Source organism: Scophthalmus maximus, chromosome 21, assembly GCF_022379125.1.
Source record: "Scophthalmus maximus strain ysfricsl-2021 chromosome 21, ASM2237912v1, whole genome shotgun sequence".
NCBI classification, from domain to species: Eukaryota; Metazoa; Chordata; class Actinopteri; order Pleuronectiformes; family Scophthalmidae; genus Scophthalmus; species Scophthalmus maximus.
In genome coordinates, this window is record NC_061535.1 from 9807480 (window position 1) to 9828090 (window position 20611).

General features: G+C 47.9%; 1 long non-coding RNA gene across 1 annotated transcript; it reads left to right on the top strand.

Annotated features, from left to right (window-relative positions):
• Nucleotides 1-391: 391 nt before the first annotated feature.
• On the top strand, nucleotides 392-3021 carry LOC118291272. The gene is made up of 3 exons (XR_007030310.1): nucleotides 392-524; nucleotides 1369-1545; nucleotides 2889-3021. It is a non-coding gene; the product is annotated as an uncharacterized LOC118291272 (long non-coding RNA).
• The last annotated feature ends 17590 nt before the right edge of the window (nucleotides 3022-20611 follow it).

Here is a 20611-nt window from a genome sequence, read left to right on the forward strand (position 1 = left end):
AAAAAATCACGTTGACTCAACATGCTCAACGGGAGCTACAGAAAAATGCTCTATAGTTCAATCCAATCAGTGTATATGGTGTATCGTATAAGTTACCGCTGCTGTGGAGCTGCACATCAAAGGCTGCTGTGGGAAAGAACCTTGCTACAGTAGCTTTAAATAGATCCGCAGGTAATGGGCTTTGGAAGGCTGTAATTGTAGCGAGAGAGGCCACCTTTTATAGCTTGGCATGGGCCAGACAGATTAGCATCAGGGGGCTACGCTGCCACCTGGCAAACACCATCCTCTCTGTGATTGGTCTAATTTACGGCCACCAGTCGTCCAGGAGCCGGATCACAGGCTTTTTGTCTCGGCGGCCATTTTTTGAGCTCTGCTCTGACAAATAACTGATGATGATTTAACTTTTCTTCTGGACAACAAAGAAAGAAAACTCGCCGGGCCCTTTTGACGCTGCAGATGTTATGAAACCACTTTCAGAGGGATTTTTCGCCTTGCTTGCTTTTCAAGACGATGCCAAACAATGGGTATGTGCACCTTCTAGTCTGTCTAGCTGGTTTAAAAACTTTCTTCCAGAAAGAATGTGCTAAACTTGGCTCGACTATAATAACTGTGCATTTGTGGGCCTTGTGGACCGAAATTGTCCATTTCCCATCAGAATCCTTCTGCAGACCTATAATTGGAATTATTTTAGGAACTCCAAGAGTATCCAGTGGTCACTGCATCTACTGAATCTATCTGGCAGAACCACAGGAGCTGCCCTGAACCCAAACAATTGCGCCACAGTGTAACATAAACACAAAACTGATTCTCTGTTACATTCCTCTATCCGTCACAACCACCTCAAATTAAATTGTGACTCAACAGCAGGAAACCATTGTCAACATTTGGGGTATTGTTGGGTAGTAATTGGGAACATGTGCTCCTTGTTTACTGCTCGGTAACACTGTTGTCTTTTGTCTGTAACAAAGCGTCTGAAAATATAAATCACTTGAACCTATCACACGCTAAGAGATGACTACTTTTCCAATTGACTCTGAGAAGGAGTGAGCTCACTGCATCTTGTCCCAACATTGGTTATCTAATCAACTCAGTTTCTTCCTCCCGGAAAGGTTTTATTTTGCTAGGCTGTGGTCCCACAGCAACTGGTCAGGAACTAGCTGAAACAGCAGATAGAACATTTGGGGAAAAGGTCTGACACCCAAGGCAATTACAAACACATCAGTCACATGCTCACACACACACACACAAAGGTACTGAATCTTCTCAAATATGATTTAAGGCCTTTTCCCACGTAACACAGCCGTGATCAAACCGACTCTCCACCAACAAAGCAAATATCCCTGTAATATAACATCTGGCTTTGGACAGGGTAAAGTGCCTACCGTAACACAGGACAGATGTGGACGGGGCCTGACTGTATGAGGTCCGAGGCTCCCCAGCAGCATCGCACCACCCAGAGGCATCTGCTCAGGAGATCTGAGGGACCGACCGGGGATTTTCTTTTTGTGTTCTGGTCCGGCTGTGGATTGTGGTTATTGTTATAAGGTAAGAGATCTGTGGGGAAGAGGGCACGCGGGCCACTCTCAACACATGAGGATCATGTAAAGCTCCCTCACCTCTGAACCGATGGTGTGAACAGCTGCCTAGTGTTGATACAGATTTCCACTTTGATCCACCTTGATCCGGATTCAACACAGACAGCTGTGTTCATATCATGTGGGGGAGTTACTTTTGGAAATTGCATGCTGTTCATTTACCTGTTTTTCTTATCTACCTGTATAAATGAAATTCTCTCCCACCAGGGCCGGAATTTTCACACTAGTGGGCCATGGGGCAAAAAGTGGCCTGTGGGCCCCTACTGCTCCCCCACAGGTCCCCCAACTAAAATGAACTAAGAAACAGTGTGAGGTGGATGTTCTGTATAAAGTCTCTAAAGTGCTCTATAAATGAAATGAATTATTATTATTATTACTATTGTGAACATGTCTGACCTGGACAACATCCTGCTGTGTTCTTCATATGTGAACGGCAAACTCCGGGAAATGTCCGGACCCAAAATCATGTCTGAAAAACAGCATAAATGTAAAAGATAGACCCAATTAAAAACAATCGCAGGATAATATATCTCTTTAATGGAGAAATACTGCATCCATATACACTCATGTGTGAACACACCTGGAACATGAACGTTGGTGACAGTGAAGAGCTACTTCAGGTCATTTCTGGGAACCACATCCCCTAAAGACACAACTCGTCTATCTACAGTGCGGTGCAAAAAGTAAAATGTAGTTGAGGAAAAGCAAATGTCTTGTGACTGCATTGCACTCAGTGGGTGGAGGGAAATTGTGATCATGGGAATTCAAGGTACTGTAAATCACAGTTGTTAAAATGTGTCTTTTCTTAGGATACTCCCAAAAATAACCCCCTCCCAAGCATGGCTTCGGGGGGAAAAAAGAGACTGCAGTGAACTGAGGAGGCAGTTTTCATCAATACAATCCTTGAAGTTAATTGCTTGTTTCAGTGGTACACAGATATTTAGCCCAGGACTGAAAAAAAGAAAAAAAGAAAAAGTGAGCCATCTGGCTGCGGACCTCATCAGCCTCTCCTCATTGCTTTGCTAAGATTTCATTTAATCTGGTTTAGGCTTCTTGTTTAAAAGCGGAGAATTAATTGGTGGGAGCAGAACCACGGAAGTAATGCTACACCCATTTCTCTCCTTGAGCTAATTGGCGAATTACAGTAATCCGCTCGTCATTCGGCTGTTGCCAGTCTGAGATCGCAGCAAGGAGCCTGCAAGGTCACTGGACCTCAGATTTTCACTTTACCGTCAAGCCTTTTTGCTGAGAGCAGAATCCTGGCTGATGATTTTGGGGGGTGTTTGTTCAAAGGCACAACAGGATGGACACCGGATCAAACCTGTGACCTTCAGAGGACTGATGAAGCACAGGGCACTAGAGCCTGATGCAGCCGTCTGTGACACGTCACAGTGTCTGAATGCAAAGGTATGTCCTGCATTATCTGAATTAGATAAGATATAGATGCCCTTCGAAGGCAGGACACGAGGTGCCCTTGAGCAAGATATTTGACCTCTGTTTGGTAAATGGGTCACACAGATAACTGCTTTCATGCAGACATTGTGGCTAATTTGATAAGTCCCCATTGTGCCTGCTCATGCCAGAGATGACATCGGTGCACTGCAGAGGAACGACACATGAGAGAGGCCGTGTCTTCCGTGCTTTCACAGATGAAATATCAAGGGCTGATCCAAATTCACATTGGCCATCTGCAGCCAGGATCCCGAATCCCACTGCAGAGAACAGTCCTTCTTCAATCATTAGGTTTGATAAATTTCACAGCGCACATTCCTCGTGATGACAGATCTACTCGGAGCATGTGCACCCAGACGCATCACTCTGCGAAAAACGCCCAGCAGACATGGTGGACGATCCAGTGAATCACTCTGTGTGTGTGAGTCCATTTTGTCATCCCCGTGTCTTGTTTGCTCTCCTCCTTACTCTTCTGAGTGTCACTGGGTTGTTACATGGCAAAAACTCTCACACACACACACGCACACGCACGCACGCACACACGCACGCGCACACACACACGCACGCACGCACACACACACACACACACACACACACACACACACACACACACACACACACACACACACACACACACACAGGGTCAGAGTAATATAGCCTGTCCTCAGTTTCTCATGAGGTCTGACCGGAGTGCAGCAGACACGCAGCAGACAGCCCCAGCGAGCCAGACGTGGAAAACCGAGGGAAGGAAGATGGAAGAGTGCCAGGGCGGGGGGGAAATACAGGCTTACAGTGTAGACAGTGCAGTGTTTCTAATCTGAAAAGAGTTGTATAAGTTCACAGTGATGCGTAATTGAACTACAGCGAGTCCAATTAGCAGCCCAACAATGCAAAGTACAATGCAAGTGATGATGATATGTGGGGGTGAAAACTGTCCCACCCACTTCTTTTCTTTGCACAACTCCCGTGGTGTCGCGTCAAGCAGATACACTTTTTAAGTACTAATACATTTTTAATCATCATCTGTAATGTGTTTTTGTGTGTGTGTGTGTGTGTGTGTCACTCTATATGATCCACAAAGAAAAGGGTTTGTGTTCTTCCAGAGTAACTGAGACCGCACAACCAATTGGGCCAGTATGCGTGAGTAGTATTGCGTGGCCTTTAAAACCTGAGAAAGGTTACATCTAAAGGCTGTATATTGGGTTCTTTTTACAAAGTTCTTTCATCTAGTTATTTATTTTTTGCGTCTTGTGCTTCAGCTTCATCTCTGTGTTGGGAGAAGACAAATCAAAGCGGAGCACGTACCATCAGAGGTAAGTGAAAACATTTATCCGTTTGTTGAGAGAATGACGCAAGTCCTGCCCTGACTGGTACCAGGTCCCCATTTTTCGCCCCGTCCCCCCTTACTTACAGCCATGCAGCCCAGCAGGGGGCTGATGATGAGCATGTTGAGCAACTGACAGGGAATGAGATAACTCACATCTGGAGCCACAGACAGGGGTCTCCGTTCAGCTAATGCAAGTCTTGCCATTTGGCAGCCATCTTGGCAACGCCCCCCCCCCCCCCCCCCGGGACTTAATTCGGGCTAGCAAGACAGGCTCCTATATAAATGAGCGAGGAGTACGCTGTATCTGACCTTCCAATGATCACGAGACAAAAATTGATTTTAAAAAACAAATTAATTCCAAAATTAGCTGTAAAAAGCGTCCTTTTCCCCAAAGGTTACACTTCTTGTACATGCACAAGGTTCCGCAGGCGTCAGTGCAACGACACGATTGGCTTGATATGTTTTCACATCTGCAAATGCAAATCTATTGGATCTACACGAAGTGAATATGTGCATAATGCCATAAATTACTCCAAAGCTACAAGGACTGTGCTTGTTGCTTTGTTGCCTTTGGTTTTCTTTTCTTTTTCGTCCCCCTTTGACTGAGCCCCTGGGGGGGTTAGTGTTGTTGTGCTTGTACGTTACATGTCCTACTTCTGCTGCATATACTGTACTGTGTTCAATTAAGTAGAAGAGAAATGTTTTCCGTAAAGCAGATGATTGGCTTATTGGGGGGGGGGGGGGGGGGGGGGGGGGGGGGGGGGGGGGGGGGGGGGGGGGGGGGTATGTGTCATAAAACCGGCGTCTTTGCGTTACAGCCTTTTCTATTCGGGATTCTTTCAGTGGTTTGTCACTCCCTCACACCGTGTCTGACTGGAGTCAACGAGGCGCTGGCGGGAGGACCAAACAAAACCCCCGTCACTTGAGTCAGCTGTAAAGCTTATACTCCTCTTTTTATACTCTTTTTATACTCTCAACACAGTCTTACTACAGTCAGCCTCTGCGTATTCATTGTTCAGGGAGTGAGCAGAGCGGTTAACGAGAGGCAGAGAGGGAACATTGAACCTGACCACAACCACAGGATTGCAGAATGCCTGTCGAGCCTTTCCTATCGAAAAACTGCAGCCGGGATTCCAAAAACAGCTGAAGGTGACGTTCGACCCGCAAACTCTCTCGCGTCGGTCGCCTTTCACGAGTGGCACGCTCGCGCCAAAGTCATGATTTACCCTCACGTGTGGAGTCTCCATTATCACTCACCCGCACAAACAAGCACACGCAACGAGAACGAGCATCCACCCTTCCCAGAAGAGACATTAGCAGCATGGTTCGCTCTGTGGGGGCCAGCAGGCGAGAGAGATGGATGAGTGACAGAGGTTGATGGACGGACGGACACACACACACACACACACACACACGTGGAATAGACATGGTTGGGATTCCTCAGCAGGCCCCCTCCCTCTCTCGACATGTTGCTCAGGGATAAGGAACTCTCTTCCTCCACCCCGACGACTCACAGCGGCCACTGTTGGCTTTTCACGGAGCCCTTCCACTGACTAATTATAGTGTCAGCCTATCTGCACTGGTTCCTGCACCCAGCTGTTCCTGCACACTCGCCGGCCAAAGAACCAAAGAAAACTTTGCTCTTCCTGGACGAGGGGGTTAAAAAAAACAAAGACAACTCATATTTCTTACTTACAGCAGTTTCTAAGTTTAATGGCTGCGTTCTGTAGGAGTGCAGTGGGAGCCGACGGCATGGAAAGCTCTTCTGATAATGTTACATAAGTCCCGTTGCACTTACCTGTGTGGCCTGCTGCAACTGATTCCCCTTGGACCACATCCTTGGCGAGTGCTGCCTGATCTGAACGTGGAGATTCAAGGGAGGCTGAGCCAAAGACAAGAAGAAATCGCGTTAAAGACAAAGACATTTGCAGAAACACAAGGACATACAGCAGTGCAGAGTGGGGTGAACAGGGTAGAGGAGTGTGAGTGTATCAAAATAAAACCTCAACGTTAAATCACTTTGGGGCGAGGGGAAATATGACACAGTGTTATTTTTGCTTGGCTCCACTGCAAGTGCTCTTGAGAGGTAAAGACCGAGCGAGCGAGTTTGAGCCGAGAGGACTGAACGTGTTTGTTGTTTTTCAGCGTGTTGATCCAGAGTGGAATCTAACCTCTCTGTGCCGTTCCGCTCTGTGCGACGGTGGAGGTCTGCGGCGCGCAGTCGCTCAAGAATGAAGTTGGAGGCTCAATCCGCAACTCTCAGGGGCCCGTCCCGGCCTCATTATTTTTGCTCTGCATGCTGTGGGACGGAGGCGGGTACGGTGTCATCTGTGTCAGATTTATAATGCATCTGTCTGGTGAGACTCGCTCATCTCCAGCAGTTTGTGTACATGTAAACAATGTGACGGGGGACAGGAGGAAGCTCGGGGGAATTAAATCGGGATGCTCCGCTGTGCAGCGAGGGCCCCACCCGATTCGGTCTGCTTCCAATCAGGAAACATGCAGACCAACGGGGACCGCCGCATATGCGCACACATTGTTCAACGCCCGACCTTCCAGCGACTCATTTATTAACATTATCAGCAATTGCCCAGTTCACTGCGGGTCCATTGACGCAGAGTGCAGGCAGCGCGCAGGGTCAATCGCAGTGCATCGCAACGGAATCATTCTTTCAGACTTCCCGCGGAGCCACAAGACCGAGGTTGCTGAATACAGATGTAGCTGTGGAGCGAAACCGCTGCCCAAACTTTCTCCGGCCCTCAAAGTGAACTCCTCACTTTTCGGCATCTTGATTTTCATAATAATAATACATGCACACATTGACTGGAAGACAGGAAGTTTGTGTTAAGATATTCGGCTCCACAACATAATGCAGAGGCACGTCAGTCTCATCTACGCCATCCTCACTTTCATCACCATGATTTATTAACCAGAGCCCGCGGTGCCAGGGGTCATTAATTGAGCAAATTAATGTCATAATTAGCACGTGAGTGCAAGTCAACATACTTGACATGATCGCAATAATATAAATGGATCTTCACGCGTCGAGGGGACGTGGTGCTTTCATTAGTATGCAAATGTATGCATCTAGGTGCTCCAGTAGCTAATCAGTTCATCCGCTCTGTTGGGGGAACATGTACGGTCTGTATGAAGTTGTTTCGAACGTAATGTTCTGCAGACACAGAGGGAGAAGGCACCGTGATTACGTAACGCACCAGAGTGGAGGGAAAATAACAGAATCGGAGGCTGTGAAAATGCACAAATTTACCGACATCCGCTGAAGGCAGCACAGCGTGTGAGTATCAGCTTTGCATCTACGTCCACAAGTATTCACTGTTAAAGGAAGAGCTACTTGCCAAATGTCTACAGTGTATAATAGACATATTTTATGGCTGTATATACTGTATAAATTTCTTTTTTTATGCCCCTACGTGAATCAGTTTTGGCATCGTCTGATATATTGATTATTACCTACGATATGGAAAATTTATGTATGTGTTGTCTTGCCTGTAAAAACATTTTTATTGTGTGCCAATAGCTGTGTTAAAGTCTTCAGTCTACCTTGTATACTTCAAGATGTTTAGCGGTTGCTATGTAAATGTCTCACTGCCTCAAACTGTGGTATCTCTCCACTAATATTCAGAGCTTTGAAAAATCTAGGCCTTCCTCCATTTCGCTCATTTGCCGCTACTGCGCTACCAACCTCCTGCTCAGTGACACGTGTGTGCTAGAAAAAGCACGAAACCGAGCGGCACGGGTTTACGGCACGGTCATGCCGCGGGGCAGATCTGGGGCCGCCATGGCACAGCCTGTTCTCGCTCTGAGGTCTGTATGCACACAACCTGTGATCTGGAGCCAGCGACCAACTATCCAACCAGCCACCTCCTCCACCTCCCTCATCCCCCGTGAACGGCAGTAATCTGCAGTCCAGCTGCAGCTCAGGGACAAGAGGTGGGAGTGAGGGACACAAGGCAACCCGTGAAGGCCAATGCCACGGGGAGATGGGGCCGCGTTCAATGTGGCTAATAACTCATTGGATTTCTTTTTTGTTCCTCGTCTTTGACAAATTGATGTTTAACAGCACGCACGGAGAGTGTCACGCCACAGCAGGAGCCGGCTCTGTGTCAGCAGTAAGAGGCTGTGCCTGCTTCACAGGAGGTTCCTGAGCCATCATTGTTTCACAGAAGAAGAATGGACCTCCGTACCCATCAGGGTGCTTCCCCACATGCAACGCATTACAGCATTCCACGTTCATTTGCCCCCTTTTGTCGTCCAAGAAAGACCCAAAAGAACTGACTAGACTGGTGCCATAAAATCCGAGGCAGGGAGGACCACCAACGTAGTGAGGCCCTTTGCAGAGCCCGTTTAACGCCCCCCCCCCCCCCCCCCCCCCCCCCCCCCCCCCCCCCAAAGTCAGTGGGTATTATAGGGTTTTACCGTCCGGCCGCATCAACCTCGCTGATGTCTGCGGAAATGAGACAAGCTAAAAGACAACTATGAAAATATTGATCCAAGTGGTTTGGTGTGTAAAAGTTGGCAGCGAGGTAGATTTTGTGATAACGCTGCTTCCTGGAGAGTAATTCAGCAAGCTTGTTGTTGTTTTTTTATATCTGGGGCAGTGATGAATGCTTGTACACCTGCGGTTAAATAGTGGACTGAAGGGAAACATTTCGGGGGCTTTCACAAACAGCCATTAGTTTGTGATTATATTTTTTTTGGCCAGATGTAGATTAATCAAAGGGAAAGAGGGTTAGGGTGTCGTGATTACAAATCCACAAATGGTGATTTAAGCCTTTTGGTTCAGTTTCAGTGCCGAACTACTGCTTATAAATAAGCAATACATGTAACGAAAGTTATATTTTAACAGTTGAATTAATTGGGAAAGTGTGTGTGTGTGTGTGTGTGTGTGTGTGTGTGTGTGTGTGTGTGTGTGTGTGTGTGTGTGTGTGTGTGTGTGTGTGTGTGTGTGTGTGTGTGTGTGTGTGTGTGTGTGTGTGTGTGGCGGGGGGGTCCACAAAAAGGAAGGACCAGAAGGATACTGCGAAAGTAAAGATTCACTCCATTCTGCTGTGAGCTCTCTTTTCATCCCACACATTCAGCGGCTTCATTCTCCACATCCAGATGTCAACACCACTTCTTGATTCCCTGGCACACTGACTGCCGCAGCGTTCCTCTCTCGCTCTGGACAGCGTCTTCGGTTGGGAGACACACCCATCCCGTCCTCGTGAGATCCCAGACAGTGGCATTCCACATTCCAGGAGATAGCAGCATGGGAAAAGCGATAGCACGACTCTGTGACAGCGCTCCAAAACAAACATGATAACACGCTATAAATACAAGGCTTCAAGACGGCTTGATGCCTTCAATTAAATCTTTTTGCCTTTGAGCCCTTCGCTGACAGCGACTCTGAAGAAATACAGCAACAAAAGGCATCCATCATAATTACGGCAGAGCTTTTTAAGTTTACACCCACATGCTGATTGTTTACAGAGCAGAGGCATTCCATTTGTCATGTCAGTTTAATAGGCTTACATGTAGGTTAGAGGGGGGAGCCTGTTGCTCTGGGCCGATGCAGTAATCACCTTCCTTGGAGTACACATTACTCGCATTAAGACCGACTTCAAGGGGTTCAAGATAAGGGCCAAGTCCAAGTTGGCAGCGGCAGCACACTACAGACAGTCGCCACGTGATGAAGAAAAAGGAATTTCCGTAGACAACGCACCGGCCCCTCACAGGCCCCCTCCTCTTCTCCGTGAGTTGCTGGTGCTCCCTTATTTGGGGGGAAAAAATGGATCAGCTGTGATCCGCCCCTCCACCAAGTTGTGAAAGGAAGGGAGTTTGTCGTCCTGGAGGTGGAGAGAATATTACACTAATAAATTGCTCTGGGACACGCAGAATGGAGTCATGTCTCAAACGCCGCAGCTTGCGCATGCTAGAGTAAACTGTAAAGGGCCTCTGAGAGCAGCAATATGAATTGCAATCTATTGTCTACTCGAAAACACCCTGAGCGTCTGTCTGTCTGTCTGACAAGCAGCCAGGGAGCACACCATCTGAATAGGGCTCTGTTGTGCCTCGCTGGGGGTTGACTGAAGGTCAAATATTAGTGAAGGTAGAGGTCAGGGGTTAATCTCTTAGGACCGGGCAGTCACTTTCATGGGTCAGCGCTCAGAGGCTCTGCAGGCCTCCGGGGTGGGGTGGTGGTGGAGGGGGGGAGGACTCTGAGGGATCAGGGTCATCGGTTTGTGTGTATGTGCAATAGTGCACTTCACACTAATCTGGGCATTAGGAAAACAAACAAACGGGCGCTTCGGGGAGAAATCCGCCTTTCTGTACATATCCGTGTTCGACATGGAAATCAAATGAAATGTCTCTCTCGGTTCAGATCAGAGAGAAAATAAATGGACTCACGTTTCAGCGCTCGACTGGCAGAAGGCTACAGCAGACCTCTCATCATGGATGCCGCTGAACTCAGACTGTCTGTCTGTGGAAAGGTGTGATTAAAACGTGATTACACAGAGCAGGTATAGCGAACCCCTTCCCACCCTTGAAAACACACAGCACACACACACACACACACACACACACACACACACACACACACACACACACACACACACACACACACACACACACACACACACACACACACACACACACACACACACACACACACACACACACACACACACACACACACACACACACACACACACACACACACACACACACACACACACACACACGCCCTCTTTGGTCTGCCTCTACAGATTGCTCACACATGCTCTCGGCTGCTGGCGGCCCGCCACCCGCTTCAACGCTAACTCTCTTTCCCTGGCCGCGGGAAGCCCAGCAGGCAGGCAGGCGAGTGGAGCAGTGCAGTGACGTTCTGGTGAGACAGCGAGAGCACGGATCAGCAGGCCTGGTCTGGACTGAACCAGCGGAGTTCACGCTGGGTAACTGTGTTCTCCAACAACAACACTGACGGCCCGCTCTGCACCGCTCCCGGCGGAGCGCTCCTTCAACTTCAGTCCAGGGCCTGAAACGGGTCACGGGCCAGAGTCTGGACCGGCGCCACATGGCAAGATGGATGGGATGGTTCAGTGAGCTGGGTGCCTAATCATACATTTTTCTGATTCGAGGTATGTTGGCTTTCTGGAGCACCTACAGATATTTGACCGTTGAAGTCCCTTGTTCCCCAAACCACATGCTTCCACTACAATCCTGCCATTTCCCTCGGGTCTGCTCAACCCCTGGTATCACTTTGTTCATTCACCCCAGTTTGAATCCACATTCGACGATTGAAGGTAAGCAGACGGACTTATCCTTCCATGAAAAACACTTTGACAATATTTCTTTAATTGAGTTACGTGACGCAAACAGATTCCTAAGCTGTTTTCAGACTTGAACTGTGGAAAATGTCTGGAAAAACTTGGGTCCGGGCATTTATGAAAAAAGGCAGCGGGACATTGTCCGGGTCAGACGCGTTCACAACACCTTCCTGGGTGGAGCGCCCACTTGCTCGCTCTCCGTGAAGTCTGAGATCCTCCCGCTGTTTTCTCACATGGGCTAACGCTGACATTTTCCAGGAATGTTCCCAGGGGGGGCTGGCAGGAAAAGACGTGGAAGATTTGTGACATTTGCGTTTCCTCACATACAGCCCCCTCCTCAGAAGTTCAGGGAAATGTCTGGACCTCTGTGCGTGTCTGAAAGCAACTCAAGTCAAATACAGATTATTCAAATTTTTGTTCATTGCTAAATTTCTTACAAATGATGGGTTGGAGGAGACCAAAACAGAGATAAAAGAAGGTTGAATACTGGACTCAGATTTTTTTTTCTCAGGTAGCTCAAAACATGTCTCCAAAGGAATGCTGATGCTGCTTCCTGGATACTTGATATATAATTCATCAGCAGTTCGCGAACACGTTGACCATGTCGACATTATTATCATAGAGTTGTGTTTACAGATTTTGACACTGCCCCCTAAAAATAAGGGAAAGGATGTGAGAATCATCTACCAGTGACACTTGAATGGGTCTTTTTCTTCTTAATGTGGGGTAGTGCTGGTCACTGACGGATGGAGGATTTTGGTGTCCAAATTCGAACCCCTTGCCTGAAGCCAACCAGTCTGAGCCGACACTTTAAACCCATAGCGGGACCAGCGTCCACACCTTCCTCCTCAGACCCTCCTCCGGTGACGTCCAATGCGGTCATTGATGCTGGTTGCTGGGAGGCAGACGGCAGGTGTCACCCCCATGTGTCTGAGTTCAGGCGGAGGACACGGGGCCCGCGGTGGGCCGCGACTCTCCTCCCCTTCCCCGGAAAGACTCGCGAAGTCCGTCTGTCTCGTCTCTGTTCCTGTTCCTGTTCCTCGCTTTCCTTCGGCCTGCGTTCCTTTTCTCGCTGTCATCCCACTTCTTTCGCCCACTCTATCCCCAGTGATCGCACGAGATGCGGGGAAAAAAAAGACTGGCATGTCGTCACATTGCTCTGTGGGGGTTTTCTGAAATCCCCGGACGTGTGGATATTTCAGGGCAGAAAGAAAAAAAAAGAGAGCTATTTCTTCCTTCCTTCCTTCCCCACTTTCTCCGGCACACACCCATGTTTTCATTCGCAGCAGAGGGCGGAGAGCAGGAGTCGGCTAGACGGCATGGGTGGGTTTCATGTAACTGAAACTGGTGCAAAGGGCTCCGAGTCGCACTCTCTCCAATTCCTGCTAACAGCGCACTGCAGTGCAGTCAATGTTTTGTTTTCTTTCCGACTACAGACGACGGTGAGGACGACTTGACTGCCAAAGTGTTGCTGCACCCCGAGGATCCCCCTGCTCTTTCTAATGCACACATCGGTCAGCCCTTTCTGTAAATCAATTCTATTTTAGGGCCTTTCTAAGATCATGACCTGGACAAACATAATATAGAGGAAAGGCCATGATTTGCACACAGTGAACTCCTGTAAGCCGTGCAGCTGGCTTCCTGCCAGTCACTGAGAGAGGGAGAGAAGAAGAAGAAGAAGAAGAAGAAGAAGCTGGTCATTAGATTCTATATCAATTAGTGCCTGGAGAGGATTGAAGAGATTTTGAGAGAGAGAAAAAGGAGCAGTGGTCGTCTCTGAAGTCCCGTTGGAACAGATCTTCTTCTGAACATCAATGGGGTGCTTATTCGGGAGAATGGGGAAAAATGTCTCTGTATTACAACACGGAGAATAGGAGGCTTGAACGTGGCCTCCCAGTATCCAAAATATCAAAGCATTTGCATAATTACTATTTCAAGTAGAAGGGACCCAACTGTTTCCCCACTCCCCTCCACAGTTTTCTTGCGCAGAAAAAACTTCAAAGAGCGTCTGTCACTGTTCCATTTATAACCCGGCACTTTCTTCAGCAGTTAGACAAAAGGGAAGCAGAAGCCGAGCGGAGGACGTGAGCACAAAAACAGGCCGGGCGGTTAAAAGGCAGAGCCACGGGTCTGACTTATCTGTTGGATCCATCACACAGTGAGTGATTGGGTTACTCGTGGTTTGTATATTCCCCAGAGGAGGACAAGTGAGACGGAAGGGGACTTGTTTTTGCGGGATACAAAAAAAAAAAATTGATGGCTTTTACTTTCTTTCTTTTTTTTTTATGTAACAGCGGTCATTATTCTTTTGGGGCTGGGAGGCCTATTAAAAAAGGCATGACTCAGTTAAGATTCAGGTCATCAAGTGAGGTGCAATAAGCGAACATTTTCTGAATGAGTGAGGGGGGAAAAGTGAGATAATGAGCAGCGGTCATCTGGGTCGAGATGAACATTCTTGCGGCCATCTTCTCTCAATACCAGAGGCCCCACCGGCTCCGGCTGCGGCTCCGGAGCGGACTGCGGTATTCATTCACCTCTCACCTCCTCGTTGCTGTCTCCCCATCCTGCTGCTCTCGCTCACACTCTGCGTTTAAAAAACACAGGCCCTGAAAAAGGAAAAAACAAGAGCGAGTGTTGCATTCTATTTCATTCACAGACAGCCATCGTCGCCCCTCCTTTTCAATCTGATAATAGACCCCGCTCCTTTTCTTCTTCTTCTTCTTCTTCCTTTTTTTTTTTACTTAATTGCTTCTGGCCTCACGTCAGAGGCAAGAGTGGAAAATTCCACAGCGGTAAGATAACTTCAACTCCTGAGCCGCCTTATTCCAAATCAAAGGCATGTGTGAAATTCCATGCCAGCGCTCTGACATCGGAGAGAAGAAGAAGATGGAGAGGAGGGCGAGGATGTCAGCAGGAGAGGAGCCACGGGAAGACACAGTCCACCACCACCACTTCTTCTTCTTCTTCTTCTTCTTCTTCTTCTTCTTCTTCTCGCTGTTGCTGCTCTTCCAAGCCTGCTCCTCCCTCCCCTCCCCTCCCCTCCCCGCGAGTTCCCGGAGAATAGAGGCATTATTGAGGCTCAAGCCCGGCTGCACATGCTCCAAATGCCTATTTAATCAAAAGAAAATAAACCTGGCCAAATTCACATATTGGTGTCGGCATAAGTTAACCTGCCTCACTGGTGGGAGAATTGAAACCTGCTGTTGGAGCGTGGAGGTTCTCGGGCCCACGTCTCTCCTTTACCCCCACGCCTGCTACCTAAACACAGAGGAGGAAGGCACGCCCTGCACTCAGCAGTAAATACGTTTGAGAAAAATGAGCCCAAAAGGAAAATATGCCTCTATATCCACATTCTTAACTACGGAATTTTTGAATAAATGGCTTCATGGAATTGCCCCCTTTTGGCCACATTCACGCATGCGGAAGAATATGACAAGGAAAATAACCCATTTTGGGGGGTTTCACTGCCCCCAAAATAATCCAATGTTTTTTCCCGCTGTAGCAAGTTGAGCTTTCAGCAGGGTCCAACATTCAGAGACTAACTGCTCTCCGAGGACTCCTATCTGCCTCCACATCAGCCGAATTCGTACGAGCCCTCCGTCCCTGACACAACAGCTTTTGGGGCTTTTCTGCGAACCGCAACACAGCTCTCCTTACAGAGTATTTGAGGCCGGATTTTTGCGGGGAACGGCCTCCGTCCAGGAAAAAAGCGTCAACCTCGCGCTGCTCTCGGCCTTCGCCCGCGCGGCCTCTTCCTCTCTTTTTCTCCATTATCCCAGACGGGGCTCTCATGTTACCATAATGAATCCTTGAAGAGGAAAGCCCCCGTCTCTCTCAGGCCCCCAGTCAGGCTCCGGCTCCGACCCCCCCCCCCCGACCACTCTTGGTCCTTCTTCTTTTCTTCTTACCCCTTTTTTTTCCAGCCTCTCCTTGTCAATTGCTATTCAGAGCAGACGTATGATGAACTCCACCCGGCCAGCAGCAGCAATGCAAGAACACCAACATCAGCCTCCTCCAAACTCCCAGACAATGATGCTTATTCTCAGGAGTCCCCCGGGACATCGGGATGATGGGATGCTGCCTTAGCTTAGGGGCTCCCGGGCCAGGAGGTATTCAACACACCAGGGCTAAACATAAAGCCAAGGACCGAAATGAGCACTAATAGGCTGGTTAATAGTCTTGCCTGGCATGAAAGCCCCAGGGGAGCTTGACCCCTCACAACCTTCCTTGGTGTGACCTATTGCCTTTAACTCGAGGGGAGCACGCAAGGAGGCAGAATCCTGCACGAGATTGATCGCGGCTATGAAAAAGTGGCAGCACGTGGAGGGAAATGCACATAAGTATATATTACCACCGTATTCAAGGGGTTTACAGCAATAACACGGAACGCTTAAAACCCCACTGCTGAGGCATAATCTTTAAAGAGTAATGTTTCCGTTTCACTAATCTGCACTTGCTTTTTGAAATGTCAGTTATGGGAGGGCAGATTCATCCAGCTCAAGTAATGAAAAAGGAACAATGTCCCCGACAGTAGCACCCACTGACTATACGCACTGCAGATTACGTTTGCATTCACAAGACGCGTTTGGAGTGACTGGCAAGACTCTCGCTTTTGCTGCCCTGGGAGAATATGCTTGCATTTACCGTTATTGGCTCTCTCCGCCGACGGATGTACCGTAGCGCGGAAAATAGCTACTTGTTGTTCACAGGCGTTCAAGGAAATGGACGTTTTTCAAGGTTGACAAGTTGCTTCAGTGGCCACCTACAGATCGGCTGTTGGGGCGAAGAAACAGAAAAGAAGGAAACCATTACAGTGGACATATTTGTGCACACACCCCGGGTGTGTCAAAGGTCAAGTACAACCTGCACAGCACCAAACAGCCATCTGTACGAAGCAGCCCAAATCACAACAGCAAACAGAGCAAAGTGAGCGACTCGCAGGCAATGACATGACTCCAAATGATGAAAACTAGTGATGCTCTGTCTAATGTCATAAAATGTCATAGTAATCGCCTTTATGGTTGATAAAGTCGAAAAACAAAAGATAGTCCACTAACTAACGCGATGAGAGAAATTGGATTTAAAAAAAGGACAGGTCAATCAGTCACCGACGCAGCCAGTCAGACTGTCTCCCACGTCAGCGGCCGCTGCAGATGCTCTGTAATGAGCTGCGAGTCTCTGATCCGGCGGGCCTTCGCCACATTCCACTGGCTCTAATAAGACCTTGTCCCGCTCTGTGAGCTGATAGCGGCTTCATTAACCACACTATGAACCTGCACAGGAAGTCAACAGGGGGGGGTTATTACGCAAGAGGAACCAGGGGCAGTTTAATTGGAGCCAACGAGGAAGGTGGGAGTTGGGGGGGGGGGGGGGGGGGGGGGGGGGGGGGTTTCATCTCTGCCTTTTTTCTGCTATTCTCCCTGATCTGCAGGAAATCATAGATGGAGGTGAAGCAACAAAAAAAGGAATAAGGATATTGCTTCTGCTCCCTTTTGCCTCAGTCCTGTTGTGCACCAGGCATCGGCAGCCGTTTGAGGCGAGGGGCTGTGATGTTTGACAGCGGCAGGCTCTGGAGGTATTTTCAGACGCTGTAGGAATTTTGCGTTGATGCCGCCACGGCTCGTTCACCTGTTATATATTTATCCAGTCTCTCGGTGTAGATTTTTTTTGGGGGTTTTTTTGTTTCCCACGTCAGAGTGCAAGAGGTGATATCAGATCTGCACTCCCAATTTTTAGCAGCAGACATAAATACGAACTATGGGCCTTGTTCCCTGTGAAAACTGACACTCGTGATGACACGCAGAGAGAGTACTATTGCCCTATTTGTGTTTTTCTTGGAATAAAAAGCTGATCGCCCCCCCCGATGCACACTCTACACATCTGGACGAGTTCATGTGACATTGTGGGGGTGTAGCTGAACACTGGGTCCCATCGACCGTCCACAGACACAATAGTGATCTATGTGTGCCTGCCAGCAGAGTCACTCGGGGCTCAGAGCTGAAACACAGAGCTGCCTTTGTGGCTTCCACCCTCACATCCATATTGTCCTGAACTGAGCCCACCAACTTAAGTGCTTGTTTCCGTCTGTCTCTTGCAGTATCTCCACCTTCCCGGGACGAGGGCCATATGATTCATGCCGCCGCACAAAGCCAAAGTGCGGTAACCATGTCAAAATGTAATAAGGAGCGGAATCTGACTTAACCTGTGAGTTGCCGTATTGAATTTTAAAGAAGACAGTGTATTAAAAGTGCAGTTATGCATCTGAATGAAAACATAGTGTAAATGTTAAACCGAGTTGCACCACCACAAAAGAAAATGTGACCATATCAGAGGAAAACATTTTTCCCATGGTCCTTTGCTACTTTCTCAACAAACACCGACCCTCCTTTTGTGCTCAGAACAAAGTCCCCCCACTTTAAGTTAAACATTTTGTAAATATATGATGTGTATGTCTATTATATTGACAATCATACGGCAGCTGTGCCACACAATAGATTTACTGACTTTCTCCCTTCCCAGCTGTCTATGTGAATTAAATATATTTGGATGAACAAACAAATTTATTTGATTATCTTGAATAATGCTGCAGTTATAAATACACTCATGAAAAGGCCAGAGGTCACAAACGAAGGGGTCGTAGTGGTCAGTGGTCTCTGACTCAATCGGAATTCACAATTTGGCGTGGTTAAGTTACGTTAATATCACATGTTAACAATAAGTCAAAAAAGGAATCACATCCTATCCATCTGCTCTTTTACCCATTCGACCTGATAATCCAATCGGTGGCTAAGGGCGGGGATGCGAACAAATAATGTCAAGATGCACCTTCAAAGTCATTTGTGCACGTTAATCCCGTCGAGTGTGGCAATGGACAGTTGTGCTTCCGCCCAGCCACAGCTCCTGACAGCAGTTGGACGGGGAGCTTGGACAAGTCCTCCTCTGTAGGGCACTGGCAGCACCAGATTTGTTTTCAGTCTGTCTCATTTAATTTCCGCCGCCCTTTCTAATGCACAGATCTCCAATTTGTACTTACTGGAATACAGTGGGGCGCAGGAAGAAAAAGAAAAACAACACTCCAGTATTTCAGGAATTCACCAGCCACCTACAAGTGACATCTGAAATTAATTGTGCGTGGAGGAGTCGAGCGGGGAAAATGTTTTCCGTTGAAGTGAAACCCGTGAAGGTTGCAGTCGACACTGCAGGAGCGATACCGCCGAAAGAAAACAATCTTTTACGCTAAGGGGGGAATGAAATACTGTGGCTTTGATTGGAAAAAATAATAGAAAAAAGAGAGGAGCCCCTAGTTTCTGATTATAAAAACAGAGCCTCTGAATTGTATCTTTATGATTTCCTGGAATGAATGCCATTACGTCTGAATGGATGGGAGCCAAAGCGACCCAAACAGAGAAGAGAGTCTGGCCTGAAAAGATGTTAGCGAGATATGCTCCCCATTCTAACACACGCGCATGCATTCTTTTTTTTTTATTACGCTGCAACATAGTTCAGTGTTTATGAAATTGCAAGATTTGCTCTAACTAGAAATTGGAATGGACTATTCAATTTCTGTCACCCAGAAGTGTCTGAGCTATAGGATGCAAATGAGGTGTTGCGCCACATAAACATTACGCATGGAATAATAGTATAACCTTATGTCAGTGACGAATTTTGTACCTTCAGTTGGTTGAAGTATGACGATATTGAAAACAGTCGTTCCACACCTCGGGACCGCCCAAGAGGTCACATGATTAACGAGATAGAAAATAGGAAGAAACAAGATCAGCGAATGAATGCTGATGTCAAACATGGTCACACTGACGATACCAACATGCTGTGGTTTAGCAAGCATAAGGTTTACCACGCTCACTATTTTAATTTAGCGTGTTAAAAAGCGAACATTTGCTAATCAAACCAGTCGCCAGTATTCCTTCTGCATAAACCAAAGTATTGGCCAAATTCAAACTTTGACCCGCTGGTGGCTCTAGATTAAACATGAAGGGATTACCGAAGTTACTACAATTCACCGTGCACGGAACGTGAACGTCAAACTTCACGATAATCGAGTCAATGCAGGTGAGTCTCAACCACCCACGTAAGAGAAGAGTATCACTTAAGTCTGGGATCCATTGTCTGGGAAACATCTGTACCCCTTTCCGTGGCAATCCGTCCGCTGTTGAGATATTTCAGTTTGGACCAAAGCGAAGGGCTGACCGGCCAACCTTGCCATTCCTCAAATCCATGCTGCTAGCAAAGTAAGAAAAATATTCTTCTTTCATCTCCATAAAAAATATTAAAATGAGACAATCCAAGAATTAAACAAATCCTCGCTGCTCATTGCTCGGGGACACAGAAGGGGGTTGCGAGCCAAAAATGCGATCAGCGCTGTGCAACGTTCAGGAATTCTACGGATCTAGGGTCTTAGATTCATAACTCTTTTTTTTCTTCTTTTAAATAAGCCTTTGTCATGTCAGGGCCGAGTGTGAACTTGAACTTGCCTCATGGCTTTGCATACGTGTTTCCGCACGAGTGTGTATCTTCTCAGTCGTGTCCAGTGACGGGAGCCAAGGCCGGAGCTGACGCGCAGGCTCCCACACAGCTGATAAGGCCCCGCGCTGGCTGTGGTGCAGACTGTAGATTAAGCTCTTATAGGAAAGGAAGGAGAAATCTGGCTCATGAGGACGAAGAGGGAGAGAGGGATGTCAGTGATCAACCCTCCGGCACAGGACCAACATTATTATCTCTGCAGCCCCAGCACTGTATCCTCAGCCCCCTCTCCACTCCCACTATCCTTGGAGTAGCCTTGTCTATACCCTCCATCAGGGGGCCGCCCACAGGCCCGAGGCTCCACATCGTACACAATGAGCTCTGCTGATTCGTAAAGAGGGCTGAGGATTATATCGATAATACAGTCG